At 37.3% G+C, this 16,825-nt stretch overlaps 2 long non-coding RNA genes across 2 annotated transcripts; both read right to left on the bottom strand.

The window, feature by feature from the left end:
- Window positions 1-585: 585 nt before the first annotated feature.
- Window positions 586-3,876, bottom strand: LOC122487812. The gene is made up of 2 exons (XR_006298479.1): window positions 2,547-3,876; window positions 586-752 (listed from the first exon to the last, which is right to left on the bottom strand). It is a non-coding gene; the product is annotated as an uncharacterized LOC122487812 (long non-coding RNA).
- A 548-nt stretch (window positions 3,877-4,424) lies between these two features.
- LOC122487811 lies at window positions 4,425-16,331 on the bottom strand. Its single transcript, XR_006298478.1, has 2 exons — window positions 15,964-16,331; window positions 4,425-5,457 (listed from the first exon to the last, which is right to left on the bottom strand). It is a non-coding gene; the product is annotated as an uncharacterized LOC122487811 (long non-coding RNA).
- Between the last annotated feature and the right edge of the window lie 494 nt (window positions 16,332-16,825).

Below are 16,825 nucleotides of genomic sequence, written 5' to 3'. Positions count from 1 at the left end.
GAGAGAGAGAGAGAGAGAGAGAGACCCGATCTTACAAGAACCATGAGATCATGACCTGAGCCAAAACCAAGAGTTGGATGTTTAACTAACTGAGCCACCCAGGCATCACCATTAAATCATTTTTAATGGAATATATAAGGATCTATTCCTTAACGAAGTGGGTATTGAACGGAGACATTTAAATAACGAGTTAAAGAGGGGGACCCAGGTGGCTCAGTTGGTTAAGCATCCAACTGTTGATTTCAGCTCAGGTCATGATCTTACAGTTCTTGTGCGATTGAGACCCATGTCAGGCTTTGTGCTATGAGCACAGAGACTGCTTGGGATTCTCTCTCTGCCCCCCCCACCCCCCAACACATATGCCTATTCTCTCTCAAAATAAAGGAAACTTAAAAAAATGAATTAGAGATAACTAGTACTGAAAAATCATGATGGATTAAAAAACTAATTTTTCTGAGATTTCATTGTTAGGTATCTGCTAGTATCTCAAATTAACCCTTTAAAATGGATACTTTTGCCAATAAATGGGCATTGTATGAATTGTGATATGTTTACATGTATGAAACAGAAATCCATCTCTGTGGCTTAACCCTGTAGTAGCATTTTATTTTCCTCACATAACAAGAAGTCAAAAGGAAGGGACTCTAGGCCCCTTCTACAACTTTGTTCCATTATCCTCACAGAGATTTTATCCTCATGCCTGTCTAGTCATAGGGGCAAGACGGCTTCTCCCTCTTCAGATGTGCTGTAGGCTGGAAAAAAAGAAAGGGACACAAAGAATGCGTTAGAAAAACAGAAATAATCCCAGAAGTCTCCAGCAGAAATATACTTGTATCTCATTGCCTACATTCTTGTTACATTGCTACCTTTGGCTGCAATAGTGTCTGAGAAGGTGAATATTTTATCTGGGAACACTGCCAACTTGAACAAAAAGGGGTTCTGTCAGTAAGGGAGAAGTGGAGAATAGCTCTTAGGTAGGAAATTAGGACTGTCAAAGAGGTCACTGAATTCAGAATGCCATATAATCACAACTAGTATTTTTAGGCAGCCTCAATTTTCAGAGTAATACTAAATGTTAATAACTTCATTTTTGCTATTTTTTAGGATTTTATTTTTTTCATGAATAGCCATGGTTATTAATGAAATAGTATAAATGCACATTTTATAAACTTTATTACCTACATCATACAAGAAAGAATGAGGTCATTATAGATCATTAATAGCTTTTTATACTAGAATACTCTTTTTTTAATACACCTCATTAAATGGTGGTTTTAGGGTCTGTGTCATAACCAATACTAATCTCCTTTGGATAACATGCAAATTCTAAATCATAGGACTTAAATCCAAATTCTAAAGGTTTTCTAAGTTAATTACCAACATCAGTTTCAAATAACATTTCTTTAATGCCTACACACTGAATAGAGAACACTATGTCCTAAATTAATTCTATAAACTAAGTGTGGAACATTTATTCAAGAAACCCTTTTGTGTTTTATAGATCTTTTCTAGCTGTAAGATCTAAAATTCAGTATTGGTTAGTTTTTAAGGTATTAAAATTTTTACCTCTTAAAAAACATTTTTTTCCCACACTTACAAAAAATACTTAGTGTATTCTATCTCCCACTAAAATGTAAATCTTAGTTTCTCTGGATTTCTCAAAAACAGTCTTTAATAGTGCTAATCAGGTTGGACAGATTTTTCAATAACATTTAGGTGGCAGGGGGAGAAGAAAAAACAAAGATATTGCTCTAATGTTCTGTCTAAATGGTACTCAGAAGTGAACATAGTACATTTTTCTGAATGCAAATCAAATACTAATTTATATTTAATGTAACATGATATTAGAGATTTACATCTAATTTCAAATCCTCTGTGAATTCAATTAGAATTAAGTCTATCTCCTCTTACACATCTTATTGAATACATTTTTTTTCAAATCTAATTCTGATCCTATAATTTGAGATGACTTATACTTTATAAATATTCACACACAAATATGATAGGGTGTCATATCTCATGTGCTCATGGAGTTTAGGTAAAATATGATCTTCTCCAATTATAAAGAAAAATACAGAATCTTGCATATAAAAATCTGACGCTTATTTGCTTACAGCTAAGGAATTTAGAAACAAAGAATATACAGAAATGCAATTAAGAGATTAATCAAGTAAGAATTTTTAAACAAGAAAACTCTGCAAAAGGCAATATCCTCCCTACGATACATGCACATATAAAGTGTGTATTTTTGGATATATGATATATGGATATATAAATCTATGATGATTTTCTGAAGGAAAAGAATTGCCAAATGAAATCATTAAGTAACTTTTTCTCTCATAATGTCTGTTAAAGTGTGCTATAGGGTAATTCTTCTTTTTCCCCTGGATGAAATCTTGGTTGGTGTCCCACAGCTGTTCTTAAATAATAAAAATCCCCCTGGTACTTCAGTTACTTAAACGACTTCAATTCTGAAAGTGATAGGTACATTCAGAGTAATAACAAAAACTACAAGCTTCATTTAAAATTAAAGCTTCTGCACTCACCTAATCAGCTATGCAACAGAAGGCAGGCCTGCAGGGTACAGTATGGCTTGGACAGATATTCCCCTACTTTTCAAACTTGTCTTTCTTCCTCTGTGAAATTGCTAACTTGTACTGTTTCTGATCACGCCAGGCTTCAAGATGGTGGATGGAGGAGAGATGAAGGCACAGGCTGGTACTTTTGTAAGCTGCCATCATTGCTCTCTGGTTTGACAGGTGTCAAAGCTGACTCTTGTGTTTTTCTGTTGCAGGGTGTTTCAGTTCTTTGCAGGGTTTTCAGATCATTACTTCTCTCTCCATTCATTGGTAAGCATCCTCTCCCCTGCACTTCATTGTGATTTGGTTCTCAGTTCATCTCTTCATGGACTCTCTGATGGGATCCTACTGATTATTGGGCAGCCCTTTTGGATAAAGTTCATTTAAGATGACCCCAGGCACCCTTATGTTTACTGCAGCATTATTTACAATAGCCAAGATATGGATGCAACCCAAGTTGCAGAGAAAGACAAATACCACCACATGATTTCACTCATATGTGGAATTTAAGAAACAAAATAAATGAACAAAGAAAAAGAGACAAACAAAAAACCAGTAGTTACCAGAAGGGAGGTGGGTAGGGGAAGAGTGAAACAGATAAGGGGGATTAAGAGTATGTTTATCATGATAAGCGTTGAGTAATGTACAGAATTGTTGAATCGTTATATTGTGCACCTGACATTAATAACACTGTATGCTGATTATACTTCAACAAAAAAGTTTAATGGCAACAACTCTATTAAAAAAGAAAGAAAAAAATTAACTCCAGGCCAACTTTTACCCACATATGTGTTGTCTATACCTTCATAATCTACTTATGGTCAATTATCAGTTACAAATTAAGTTACCTTTCAAAACAAAACTCTCTATTCTGTTGTCACAACTGGTATTTTTCATATGCATATACAAATGTATTTTAATGAATAAAATTAAGTTCAAAGCATCACTGAGTCATAGTTATTTTGCAATAATGAATACAGACCATGAAAAAAGCTATTATGTGTGGTGAATATTATTTATTGCTTATTAAAAATATAGAGATTGCTAAGATAGACCAACATCCTTCCTTTATGGACCACAAAGTAAGGAATCAACTTAGCAAAAGTTGTTTTTCGCCAAGGACAGTGCAAAGTTTTATGTGATGCACTCAAGAGGGTATGGGGTCTAGAATCAAACATATGTGGCTTTAAATCTTATCTCTATTTAAAAAAATTTTTTTTAATGTTTATTTATTTTTGAGACAGAGAGAGACAGAGCATGAACAGGGGAGTGTCAGAGAGAGAGAATCTGAAGCAGGCTCCAGGCTCTGAGCGGTCAGCACAGAGCCCGACGCGGGGCTCGTACCCACGGACTGCGAGATCATGACCTGAGCCGAAGACGGACGCTTAACTGACTGAGCCACCCAGGCACCCCTAAATCCTATCTCTATTATGTATTAGTTACAAGAGGCTGACCAAGTTCAATAAAGTATATAATCTCAGTTTCTTCTTCTATAAAATGGGAATAATAACAGCTCTAGCAAATACATAGTTTTGATAAATAAGTAAAATGTAATACATATGATGTATATCACATAATAACTCCTTATTCAGTGTTACTTAATTTTACCTTCAAACACTGGTCAAAAATTTTTTCTAATGACAGTGGTAGTTCTTCAGGTATTCACTTTTAAAACACTGATTTCTGAAGTTAAAAATAACATGAATATATACGTATATATATTTACATCATTTTCAGGTCATTAAATTATTACAAGGGAGTATTTAGCAAGTGCATAGAGGATGCCGTATTAAAATGGGGATCTTTGTTTTACTATACACATAAAACAAACTCTAAACCGTCAACTACACTTTTTACACTTTATTTTCCCAGATAAAGCAAAGGAACCAGTAACAATAAGCGAGGACTTCTACTGAATTAATCTTTGGGATTAGCAAACCAAGTAGAGAGGCTCTGGTTTTCAACCTAGTACAGGAGACACAGACCATTAGAGAAAAGTTCTCCAAGTCTCCTGGGAGAAGAGTCTGTAAGAACTAGATTACGTAGCCCTAGGGCTCTTATGATGCAAGTCCCATTGTTTAGATGTTCACAACTCCTCCACTTCATCTCTGGCCAAGTTATTCTCATTAGTAGTCAAATAATAGTCAAGCTATTGCTAAGTGGAATGGCTAGTATTAGGACTGTATCCACATATTTATCCAATGAGAAACACTAGTATTTTTCCCAGTAGGTAGTGTCACTATGTCACTGTAACACTTCCTTATTTGTTTATACTCCTCTCATAAATATGCATTCATTTCAAGATTCTGGGTGTCATGCATGCTTAATATGCTTTTTCCATGTAGTTAACAATGTTGTGAAGGATTAGGACAATCTTTTACCCCCTTATCTTATTTTTCTATTTCAACACAGATCCAGAAACTGACTGCAAGAGTCTTCGGTATAACATCTCGATCACAGTCCTAGATAATGTCTTCCTCCAATATCTAAGATTCTAATATATGCTATGTTTAAATATTAATAAAACTTATTTGAATGGGCTTTGAGATCAATATTATTACTTTTCAGATCTCTTCAAAAATGTTAGTGTTTTGTTCACAAATAAGCCAGTGATTATCTCTTTTTATGAAAAGTAAAGGGATTTGTGATGCTAATGGGAAGTATCAGCATGAAATCATTTTTAATATATATAAAGGTAATTAATATATTACATATATATACACACATATTTCCTAGGTCTGTCCACTGAAAAGACTTAGAAATAATGGCCCACTAATAGCAATAAATAAGTCAAAATATCCTATCTTGGTTTCTAAATATGATTCTTCACAAAAGGGAACAGGGTTCCTTGGTGGGGGTGGGGAGGCAGATTCCAGAGCTGGGAAGAGAAAAAGTAAGATAAAATTGGAACATTTTGTTATATAAAGAAGCAACAAAGTATTCAAATAATCAAAAGCACATGTCAAAAGGACAGCAACCATCTTGAAGGAGCCCCCACAGGGCAAAGCAAACAATTTGAGCTTCAAAACAGACTATTAGTAGTAGATTCTATCCCATTAGATAAAATAAGAATCCAGGAGTACATATTGACATAAACTTTAAAGACAAGTAAAGGAACTGATATTAAAGACTTACACATTTATTCGTTAGCTTAGTTCATTCAGTAAATTTGTATCATACAATTGTACCTCCAATGAATTCAAGGGGAACCTGTAGGGTGGAAACCACTTCCTGACTATGGATAAAGCCTAGAACATATGCCAATCATGTAGATACTTATCTCTTCAGACACTGAGCAAGTGCCAGTATACTGGAAACTTCCTGGGGTGGGGGGAGCTCCAAGTACGTATTTCCAATTCTGCATGGTTACTTTAATGTTATATCTCTGTCATCGCTTAAAGTCTGGTGCTGCCGAAATACCCATATCCTCCTCTGACTGACCATGCCACATCTCCTGTAATTTTTCCTCCCAGGTTCTCATCCAGCTATTCTACCTCTGCCAGGCACTTGGGAATTAGAAAAGCCCTCAGGTTCCAACTTAAGAAAGAACATTGAGTTCTGGTACGTGAAATGTAATGAAGATCTCAAACATAATGACTACTCTACATTAAAAAGAGAAACCAACAAGCCACATAAAACATGCTATTAAATCACGATTTTCATTAAATAGTACCTAGTTCTCCATGCCTACATATTTAAAAGTAGGATGAAACTCTATCATAAATATGCTAAACAGAAAAACTAAATTGAAAACTATGTCAGAAATTAATATTTTTACAATATTTCTGAGTGTAGTCTGCATTAAACATGAATGATTATATTTCATGTAACATTTTATTGTTTTGAAATGAAATAATGATAAACATCCTAGCAGCTACAGAATACAGCTAGAGTGAAGAGTTAATTTATGGATATTAACTACAATAAGTATGTCATACAAACTGTTCTGAAGATGAATGTTACATTAGTTAAGTCATAACAAAAAGATACCCCACTGATTTAACAATGATTTATTGAGTGTCTACTTATACTACTAGTATTAAACTATTTAGTACCCCTAGTATTGTGGACCGTGTGTAGTCAGGTATGAATTACAATAACGTCCCTCTCCTAAAGAAACTCACTAGTGATAAAAGCAGATAGGTAAATCAATAAATGTAAAGCCCGAGTGTCAAGTGCACAAGTCAATGGTAGCACAAAGACTGAGTGACTCAATGGATGGTGGGCAGGAGAGAATAAGAGATGGCTTCCTAAAAGAGGGAATGCCTGAGGCAGAGTTTAAGAGAGGATTCAGTTAATCAGCCAGGAACAAATCAAGGAGAGGCTATTAAACAAAATAAACAGCTTTTACAAAGTCACAGAGGCACTGACTAGCATGGAGCATGGTGAGAAAGGATCAGGGCAGTATTAAATTTCAAGCAGGGTCCAATTTGTGGAAGACCTTATATAGATTAACCTAAGGGAAAGTATAATCGAATGCATAAAACAATACAAATGAAAATTACCTAGTCTCTGACATGGCAAGTTCCTAAGTACTTCAGGTCCTAGATACTTCTTTTTCCTCTGTCTGAAGATACCTTCCTATAAAATTTTTGCAACTGGAGGTTATATCTCATTCAAGTCCTGGCTTAAAAATTACCTCCCAGGAAACACCTGTCTGTAACATCCAACTAAATTATTGCCACCCTACCACACAACCTATTAACCTGCCATTTTTTTGTTTTTTTTTTTAATTTTTTTTAACGTTTATTTTTGAGACAGAGACAGAGCATGAACGGGGGAGGATCAGAGAGAGGGAGACACAGAATCTGAAATAGGCTCCGGGCTCTGAGCTGTCAGCACAGAGCCCGACACGGGGCTCGAACCCACAGACCGCGAGATCATGACCTGAGCCGAAGTCGGATGCTTAACCGACTGAGCCACCCAGGCACCCCTATTTTGTTTTTAAATCAATATAGAGAGATTAGAAACACAGAATAAATACCAATTTCACAACTTCATGTAACATACCCACATGCCCCTGATTTTTAATGTCTTTATTTGTAAACTAGACTGAGAAAATCGTGGAAATTGCTAAGCAACGTTTAATGTAGTACAGACTCTAGGGATTTGTTGGCTGGCAATCTTCCTTTTATCCTGTAACATATAAACACATTTTGTTCCCTAGTAGCCATAGGAATATGACTAAAGCAGAAGAAACCCTTTCAGAGATATCTGTGTTTTATTATCTCAAGGATAAATCTCTAATGCAAAATCATCAAGCAATATGACAAAACATACTGAAGGCATTTTGGAGAGAGCAGAAAAGGGGTTTCTAGCCCTTAAAGTCATATGCAAATCTTCGTACCCTTGAGGAGAGACTACACTCTCCAGGGAAAAGGGCTGGGAAGTAAATCTCCATTAGTATTGGGAAAACTTAAACTTCTTTTATTTAGCTTCCTGCTAAAGTGGGAGCTTCAGGGTATGTTTATATATAAACTGACATCCTTAAATATATTTTGGGGTCTTCAAGAGGAAAATGCAATGTTTATTCTTCTTGAGGTATGCAAGACATCTGAATAATGAGTTCCTGAACTCCTGCAGTCACACAATCAAATTACCAGTGTATAGGACCCTCTAAAAAATTAAAACCTATTGTTACTAAGTGAAGGAATTACTCCCTTATTTATTTCTAGTTCTATAAGGATACTGTTGACAACAGAAATAAATATTTAAATATGGCCAAAGGTAGGAAGCTGAATTATATTGTAATGAAAACGTCCTCAAAACTTTGAAATTTTATTAAAATGGCAGTCATTACACTCTAAAAGACCTTAGTATATGCAAATTCTTTCATTAAGACTCAAAACTAGATGAAAGTCATTTAAATTCAGATCCTATATAACTACTAGTTGACCAATATCACAACCAATATTAACTATAGGTAAAATATTCATAATTGTCTCTAAATAACATGGTCTGAAATTCATTAAATATTTATGTGATATTCTGAAATGTATAATATTTTTCATAGTACAGTTTTAGTTATTCAAAGTATATTTTGCATTAAACATATATTGAATACATTTATGGTATTAAAATTATGATAGTGGTCTTAAAATATCTGACAGGTTTAGGGTCAGTGAATTACTCAAGAAAAGGCTTAGAAGATGTTTTGAAAAAGGACCAAGAGTGATCCCACCAAATTAACATGAGGAAATAAAGGCAGCAGTTGATCACATGTAATATTGTGGGTGCTCGTAAGAGGGAAGTAACAGGCCTATTCCGTGTAGTCCTGGTAAAACCAGATGTGGGGAATGTGCTAAAAGATTATTTACAAGTTGAAATTACCTGAAGATATTAAATGTTTATTTATTTTCAGAAAGAACCTCAAGTGGGCTCCATCTTCAGTGTGAAGTCTGATACAGGTATTGACCCCATGACCCTGGGATCATGACCTGAGATGATATTAAGGGTGGGACACTCAACTGAGTCACCCAAGCACCCTGTTACTTGAAGATATTAAACAGATGATGGAGACCTGATCCTGGAGTACTCATTGTTGATATCAGAAAAGTGGTGAAGACATTAATACTTAACGATTTAGCTAACGTGGATCCACAACAAATAAGCCATGCTTTATAAGTAAAAATGTGCATCTGACCTGTTCTTTTTTTAAAAATCTTTTTCTTTAAGTTTTATTTATTTTGAGAGAGATAGAGAGAAAGAGAGAGCGAGAGATTGAGCATGAGCAGGGGAGGGGCAGAGAGAGGGAGAAAGAGAATCCCAAGCAGTCTCCATGCTGTCAGTACCAGCCCAATGTAGCGCTAGAACTCAGCAACCCTGAGATCATGACCTGAGCTGAAATCAAGAGTAGAATGCTTAACCAACTGAGCCACCCAGGTGCCCCACATATGACTTGTTCTTCATGAAGCTATGCTAGCATCATGTTACCACTTCTTTCTCTTGATATCCTCATTTTTATGGTCTACAGTTGTGGAATGCATCTTTCTCTCCTTGGGAAGCACATTAAAGTTTTGTTTTTCACTCATCTTCTACTCAATCCCTTAATGTCCACTTTCCTTTAGATTACAATGACTTGTCAAACTTCCTAATTCTTTTACTGCCCTAAGATTTCATTGAGATTAAGTTGGAAGATTAATCTAGTTCCTTTAATCTAAAGGAATTAAATGAATCCAATTTTTCTCTGACCCATCTTAACTACAATTTTCTCTTAAAGAAACTTAAACTCCCTCTTTTACTTTTAAAAATATTCTCAGTAGATAAAACGGGAGATAACTGTCTCAAAACCTTAACAGCTTTCAAAACTTCTTGCTGTTCTTGATCTTTTGAAATACATTCTTAAATATTGGGTTTACTTTACTAGCATCAGTTGATTCTTTGCTTAATAGATACATTCTCATATTAAATACAATAGATAAATATTCATTGTAGTGTTTTTGTCACTAGTACTATATTTGTCTTTATTCATTCAACCTCTGTGAGGAATACAAACATAAGCCATGTTATTAAAAAAGTTGTAGCCTAGAATTGAGGTTGAGGTAAGTCTAATTTTATAATAAAAGGCAGAAAGAAGTGTCATGAAAAGGATCAGGTTGCATTTCATAAGCGTTCAGCAGACACAATAACTTTCAGCTGATTATATATAAGTAAAAAAGTATACAAGAGGTTTATTTAGGTTGGACTTTCAAAGAATTTCATATCCAAGCAAATGACTGGGCTTCAGTGGATCTATAAATTACATGAAATGATATTTAATATTTGGAAGATATATCTTATACACATCTATCTGTGGTAGAGCAGCAGGACAGAATAAGATCACTAGTGTTCATCATATTCTGAAAAATACTCATGACACTCAAAACGGTTAAAAGTAAACCACACTACAAAGAACAGTATTTGGAGGTTTCAAAACTATTAAAATTAGTATGAGTAGAAATACAGTCTTATTGCCTCCAATTATTCATAAGTATTTTTGCTTCTCAGTAAAATGGCTAAGGAAGCATGATGAAGTTTCCCTTGAATTTTTTGAAATATGCTTTTCCAAACACTAGAAAATACATCTAACTGTTCCTTACCATTTCAAAAGAGAATATGTTCACTTTCTTTCCATAACTTTCTTTTTTTTTTAAATTTTTTTTCAACGTTTATTTATTTTTGGGACAGAGAGAGACAGAGCATGAAAGGGGGAGGGGCAGAGAGAGAGGGAGACACAGAATCGGAAACAGGCTCCAGGCTCTGAGCCATCAGCCCAGAGCCCGACGCGGGGCTCGAACTCACGGACCGTGAGATCGTGACCTGGCTGAAGTCGGACGCTTAACCGACTGCGCCACCCAGGCGCCCCTCCATAACTTTCTTTATACCTAATGTACACCATTGACAAAGTTGAGTTTATGATCATACTGTCCGTTTATGCTTCTTCCTTGCAATGGAAGCTTTTGTCATTTTAAACTAACAACAGAAATGATAAAAAAAAAAAATAACAGGCAAGATTAAAATATGGGCAGTAGAAATGATATTAAAAATCCATGTAGGATATTTTAAGTTTACTTTAAAAATTTATGATGGGAATTGATAGGAAACTGAAGACATATCCTAAGAAGATCTATAGAGAAAAAAAGGATAAATTGAGAAGTGGATTTGGAAAAGAAAAGGAATAATAATATTTAAATAAGCAGTTAGAAAAGTGTTTTATAGATAGTTTACTGTAAGGATGAAAGCATGAAAAAAAATGGTAAAATGGTTTTAGAAGATTTAGAATCACGAAGCAGAAAGTGACAAATTGAACTGCTCATTTTAATAATAAAAAGTGGGGGACAGATATAGCTACTTGATGGCATGAAATTGAAGTACCTGAATTTCTGAAGTGTTTAAAAAAATCTAGTAAGGAGGGTCTAAAAGTATAAAAAGGTATGAAAATATCTTTTGGGGTTTAGTAGAATGTGAACTGATGATGAAAGATTGACAGGCACAGAATAAGTAAAAGCAAAACAAAAAGAAAGATAAATTCAGATATTGACATGTAAGAAGTATCCCTGTATAGTACTTCATGAAAAGGTATACATTTTCAGATCCAGTATTAGCTTGCTGTGTTTTGTGAATACGGTAAATAGGCAGCCGCAGTATCCAAAGTTTTTACTAAAGTACCCATTATCTTTTACCAAAAAGATTGCAATCACTTCAAAGCTACAGAACAACAACAACAAAATATTATACTGTTTTCATTTATTGACCTGGTCAAATTTCTCCATACATTGTCAACTCTGTAGTTAAGGTGAATCAATTAGTTAAATGTTTTTGCAGTTCTCTTCCCCCAATTTGTATATAGTATATGGTCCAGGAACTTCACACAAACAGGTGCTTTATAAAGACCAAAGTCACATCATTCAGAACTTTCTAGCAACTAAAATGATCTAATACCCTCAGACTTAAGTAGTCAAATTTTACCTGTCCCCACATCTTTTTGCACAGGGCTAGGTGACTAATTGACAGTACTATTTGAGAGGAAGTTCCTGCATTACAGACATTAGACCATATATGCTATCCCAATCATATAACTGATACTGAAAAATAAGATGGTTCTATGAAATGCAGAAACACAATCAATGGACATTAATTCTAGACCAAAATGAAACAGTTCTGACCCTTCCATACAAATGTAATTGATATAAATCTAAAAGTTACCATCATCAAAATATTTGAGATTTTCAGGTAAGGAGAATTAGCACTATAATGTAATTTGATAAAATACCAATGAAATATGCAGTTCTGTGCAAGTGTTTGGAGGCATCTAAGCCCTAAACTTTCCTCTCACTAACTTCAAGAAGCTTGATTTCTCAACATTCAATCCTTTCTTTGGAATATAGTCTTTTTCCCTGATCTTTCCTCTCTTCCCTGCCTAGCAAAAGATTTTGTAAACTGGAGTTGAGTGTTTTTCTCTTCTCACATTTTGCCCAGTGCTGGGTAAGGCTGAAGAGCCAAGGTTTCAAAGTGTGCCCACATCTATCTTTGCAGTCCAAATTCTCTTTCTAGGACTTGGGCTTGCATATCTAGTTACTGGACTTAAGCTATAGATACCCAAGGAGTCACCAGGCTGGGCTAAGAAACCAGCAGATAAACATAGCAAATCCTTCTGGAACATCTTTTAGGCAATGTTTTGGGAGAAAAATCATATTTAATATCCATATAAATATGAACCTATTACAGAGCAGAAAATTCATATGAATTTTTAGATAAAAGTGGAGGACGTCAAATAATAATACTCTTGGCTGGGGGTGGGGTAAGTATATCATTGTTGAGAGATATTTTGATAGAAAAGTCTGAGAAGCTTGGTATTATGCTAAGTAAATCTACCTTATAAATATGGATTAGTATATTTGTGTGTGAATACTGAAGAAGAAGTGAAAGGAGGTTTAATAATAGGAATGATCACAGACAAACTATGGAGCGTGTCAAGTTTATCCTCCATTGCCATTATTACCACCAATACCACCTCTCAGACCCTGTCCCAAGCTCTTGAAGAATCTGGCTTCTTTTCTTAACCTCAGCCTCACTACTAAGCATATTCTGTCTTTTCTTCATCAATAAGTGCTCTTTTTCATTCCATTCCTTAAGACATTAGTATATGTGTAAAGAGATAATCATTACATACTGAAGATAAAAATTCATATTAAGGTGGTGGTCACATAATGAAATTTTATATGCTGTTACTTTGGACATATCTGTTATTAGGTAGAATTCTGCTGAGCGTTTACACTGTGCCAGAGAATGTGCAAGGGGGTAGGAATGCTTTTCTTTCTTCAGCTTTTAAGATTCCCAAACTCTTTTTTAATAGAATGCAATATCCAGTGCCATGTTCTGCACAAAGAGTGTCAGCAATGAAAAAATTCATTCTTGACACAGGTATCAAACTCAGGGTAAAGCAGACAAGAAGAAATAAAGCAAATGTGAAGGGTTCCAGAAGAGAAGATAATCAAATTAGTCTGAATCTAGCATTTCAAAATGATTGTTATTTCAGTCATACTTTTCATAGTGCTGTAAACCTGAACAACTAAGGACTCACAACTATTTGCTTTCATCTCTGCAAGTTAGCAAAGTCAACTGATCGACAATTTATTTGATGACATTGTATCTGACAGAAAATGCTGTTTTTTCACTCCTAGGAAACAACCCAACAAGTCCTCAGAATACATGTAAATTTTTTTTCTTAAAGAAAATATACCCATCTTGTTTTTTGCTACCACATTTCAGTGCATTTAAATTTTACATGATACTCACACAACCTTGTCACATAAATCATCACCTTTTTACAGATGAGGGAACAAGTTCTGAGAGGCTATGTGATTTAATCAAGGTTATATGGCTAAAGGCAGGATCCCAATTTCTGAGTCCCCAGATGGTGCTCTCCTCAGGGTTCTACAAGACCCTTTTACACCTGTAGTGGTCAAGATCCAGGCAGGAGACAGAAATAACACCATCACTAAAACTGGGAAAAGCTAATATAAAGCATTAACTAGTAAAAGGAGACTGACTACTAAGCGAGGAGATTACTAACAAACACAGGAGTAGTGGTTTAGGGAGCAGCCAGTACTTCTGGGGCTGTGGGAAAGTACCCAATAACTTAGGTAATAACTTAGAAGAACCATGCTCTCATCCCTGTCCTCTATGCTACCAAGCCAGAGACACAGACCTTACTGGAGATAATGTGGCTGTCACCCAACCTATGGCAATGAAATTCATTAGGTGTCACAGTCTGGGCTGGTGAGGGAACCACCAGCTGGGGTGCCAGTGAAACTTGCTAGGAATGCACCCATTGGGAGGCCAGCATGGCTTATTGGGAAGCCACACACTGGGGAGTCAGCCAAACTTACCTAATGATGTGAAACACTGATCTCTTGCACACCACAGGCCAGAAAGCCACCCACTGACCACACAGGAGCAAGAAGAAAAGAAGAGGCCCCCCTTTTTTAGGCAGTGTCCCTCTAGCACCTTCTATTGACAAGTCCTAGCATTGGGTTGAGAACAAAGCAATGTTTACAGGTTCTAGTTCTAAATATCACAGTTCAGGGCAAAGATGAATTAGAAGCTGAGAAGCATGAGACTGTTGGCACATAGCTCAATGACTCTCTTGGGTTCTTGAGGGGGAAATGCTTTTATACCAAACTCCTACTCCATTTGTCTTCTTCTTCTTCATTTTTTTTCCCCCTCATTACCACTACAATGAAATGCAGACCCAACCTTTGAGGATGCTATGTACTGATTTCTGGTAAGACACATGGTTAAGTGCATGAGGAGAGCACAATGCAGTGAATGAGACCAGGTCTGGAGCCAAAACATTTGGGTCTGAATATTAGCTTCACCACTAAATTAGAAGCCTGGTAAAAGTTAATCTCTGTATGCCTCAGTCTCCTTATCTGTAAAAGGGGATGATAATAATATTTACTTTATAAAGATGATGGGAAAAATAAATGTAAAGCCTATATAACAGCACCTAGCACATAGTTAGAATTTGATAAATATTAGTATTACCCATATGTGTTAGTTTGTAATTGGTGTTTAAAAATGCATATTCAGTTCTCATTTTCAATTTCCATGTAGGTCTGTATCTCATAATGCTAAAACCCAACTTGTTTGGGTGAGACTGGGCTAAATACCAAAAAACCTTGCGGCCTCCTGGGCATTGCCTTCAGCTTTGATTTCAGATCCTGGCACTGCCCCTGGCTCACTGAACAATCCTCACAGCAGAAGCCAACCCACTGGGGATCCATCGTCTCAAGGGAAAAAAAAGACACATGTTTAAATAAATCATCTTTCTTTAGTAACTCTTCCAGTTGACTAAATTTGATTCCCCTCTTCCCCAAACAATGAGTTACACTTGCGAGGAAAAGAGGAAGAAATTACTATTTTTAGTGCCTACCCACCTGTACCAGGCAAGCACTTTGTATGCATTACCTGATTCATCCTCATCATGTTCTATCAAATTAGTACTTTTAACCCTGTTTAACAAATAAGGAAAATGAGGCTCAGAAAGGTCAAATAATCAATTCAAGATGACCTCTTGGTAAGCAGCAAAGCCTCAATTCAATTCCGGTCTTTCTGTTTGGGTGGACTACACGTTTTTAACTGTGCCGCTTGCCTCCCACACTCTCTTCATCTCAGACATCAAAAATCTTAACTGCTCAGTCGTTTTCGTACTTTGCTTTAAAGAGAAGAGTGGGTGTGCAACTTTTTTTTTTCTTTCTCAACCGTATCATTTTTAAGATACAGCGAATGAAATTCATTTACTAGTCACAGGAATTTAAAAAATTATTCCTAACATCTTACACGAAATTAGCTTTGAATGAAAATCAGCAGCCCTACTGAATCTCTGCGCGCCTGTCCTCACCTCTCCTCCAGGCTGCAAACTTGGTGAAGGGAAAGGAAGCCGGTGGTGGGCCTGCGAGCTGAGCTCCAGCCCGGATTCTGCCGCGGTGCTCAAGTTCGGTCGGACCCTTCTTTCCCTCCTGTGGAGCAGGTAGCTGTCGGGCCAGGACGTCTTAAGGTTTCTTCCTAAGGTACAAGCCCGAGGTCTGAGGCTCTCCTGGGCGAGGATGTGCCCCAGTCGTGTCCGCCACAGCTCCCGGGGTGAACAGCCCGTTTCTCCCAGGAAGCTGCCGAGACCACCTTTCTCCCGCCCCAGCCCACAGCCCCTTGTGCTCCGCGTCTCCCAACCAGGAAAAGTGAAGCCCCTTCCCCTGGGACCCTGGAGCAGCCTCTCACCGGACAACTCCGCCCCTCCGCTGAGTTCCCGTCCCGGCCTGCACCCCGCAAAGCGATGCTCAGCCCACCCGCCGTCTGGGTAACCAGCTTGCACTTCCCCAACTTTCCGCTTCTCCGAGGGGGAATTCTGAGAACTCTGCAACGAGTTTGACTGCAAACAAAGCACCGCTCAACAGTGAACTCCTCCGCCGCCTCCCGACGCCGGGAGTTCAGGCCTCCCCTGCAGTTCCACGCCGCGTCCCGCCAGCTGGGCTTTCCCACGGCGGGGTCCCGGGCCGGGGGGAGGGCGGGGTCGCAGCGGTCCCGCCGGAGCCCCGGGCTCGGGGGCGCGCCCCAAGTACGGGTCTCGCTTTTTCTGCTCCCGTCGAGTCCCGGTCTGAGGAAGTCCGGACGTCCTCGCGGCGCAGTAACCTAGCGCGCCGCCGGGCCGCGTGGAGGGTGAAGAAAGGTCCGCGCAGGGCTCGCAGCCCTTCCTGCCGGCCTCCCCA

The sequence above is a fragment of the Prionailurus bengalensis genome, chromosome A2 (genome assembly GCF_016509475.1).
Source record: "Prionailurus bengalensis isolate Pbe53 chromosome A2, Fcat_Pben_1.1_paternal_pri, whole genome shotgun sequence".
Taxonomy (NCBI): Eukaryota; Metazoa; Chordata; class Mammalia; order Carnivora; family Felidae; genus Prionailurus; species Prionailurus bengalensis.
Note: the sequence above shows the minus strand (reverse complement) of the source record. Positions and strands in the feature narration are given on the sequence as shown.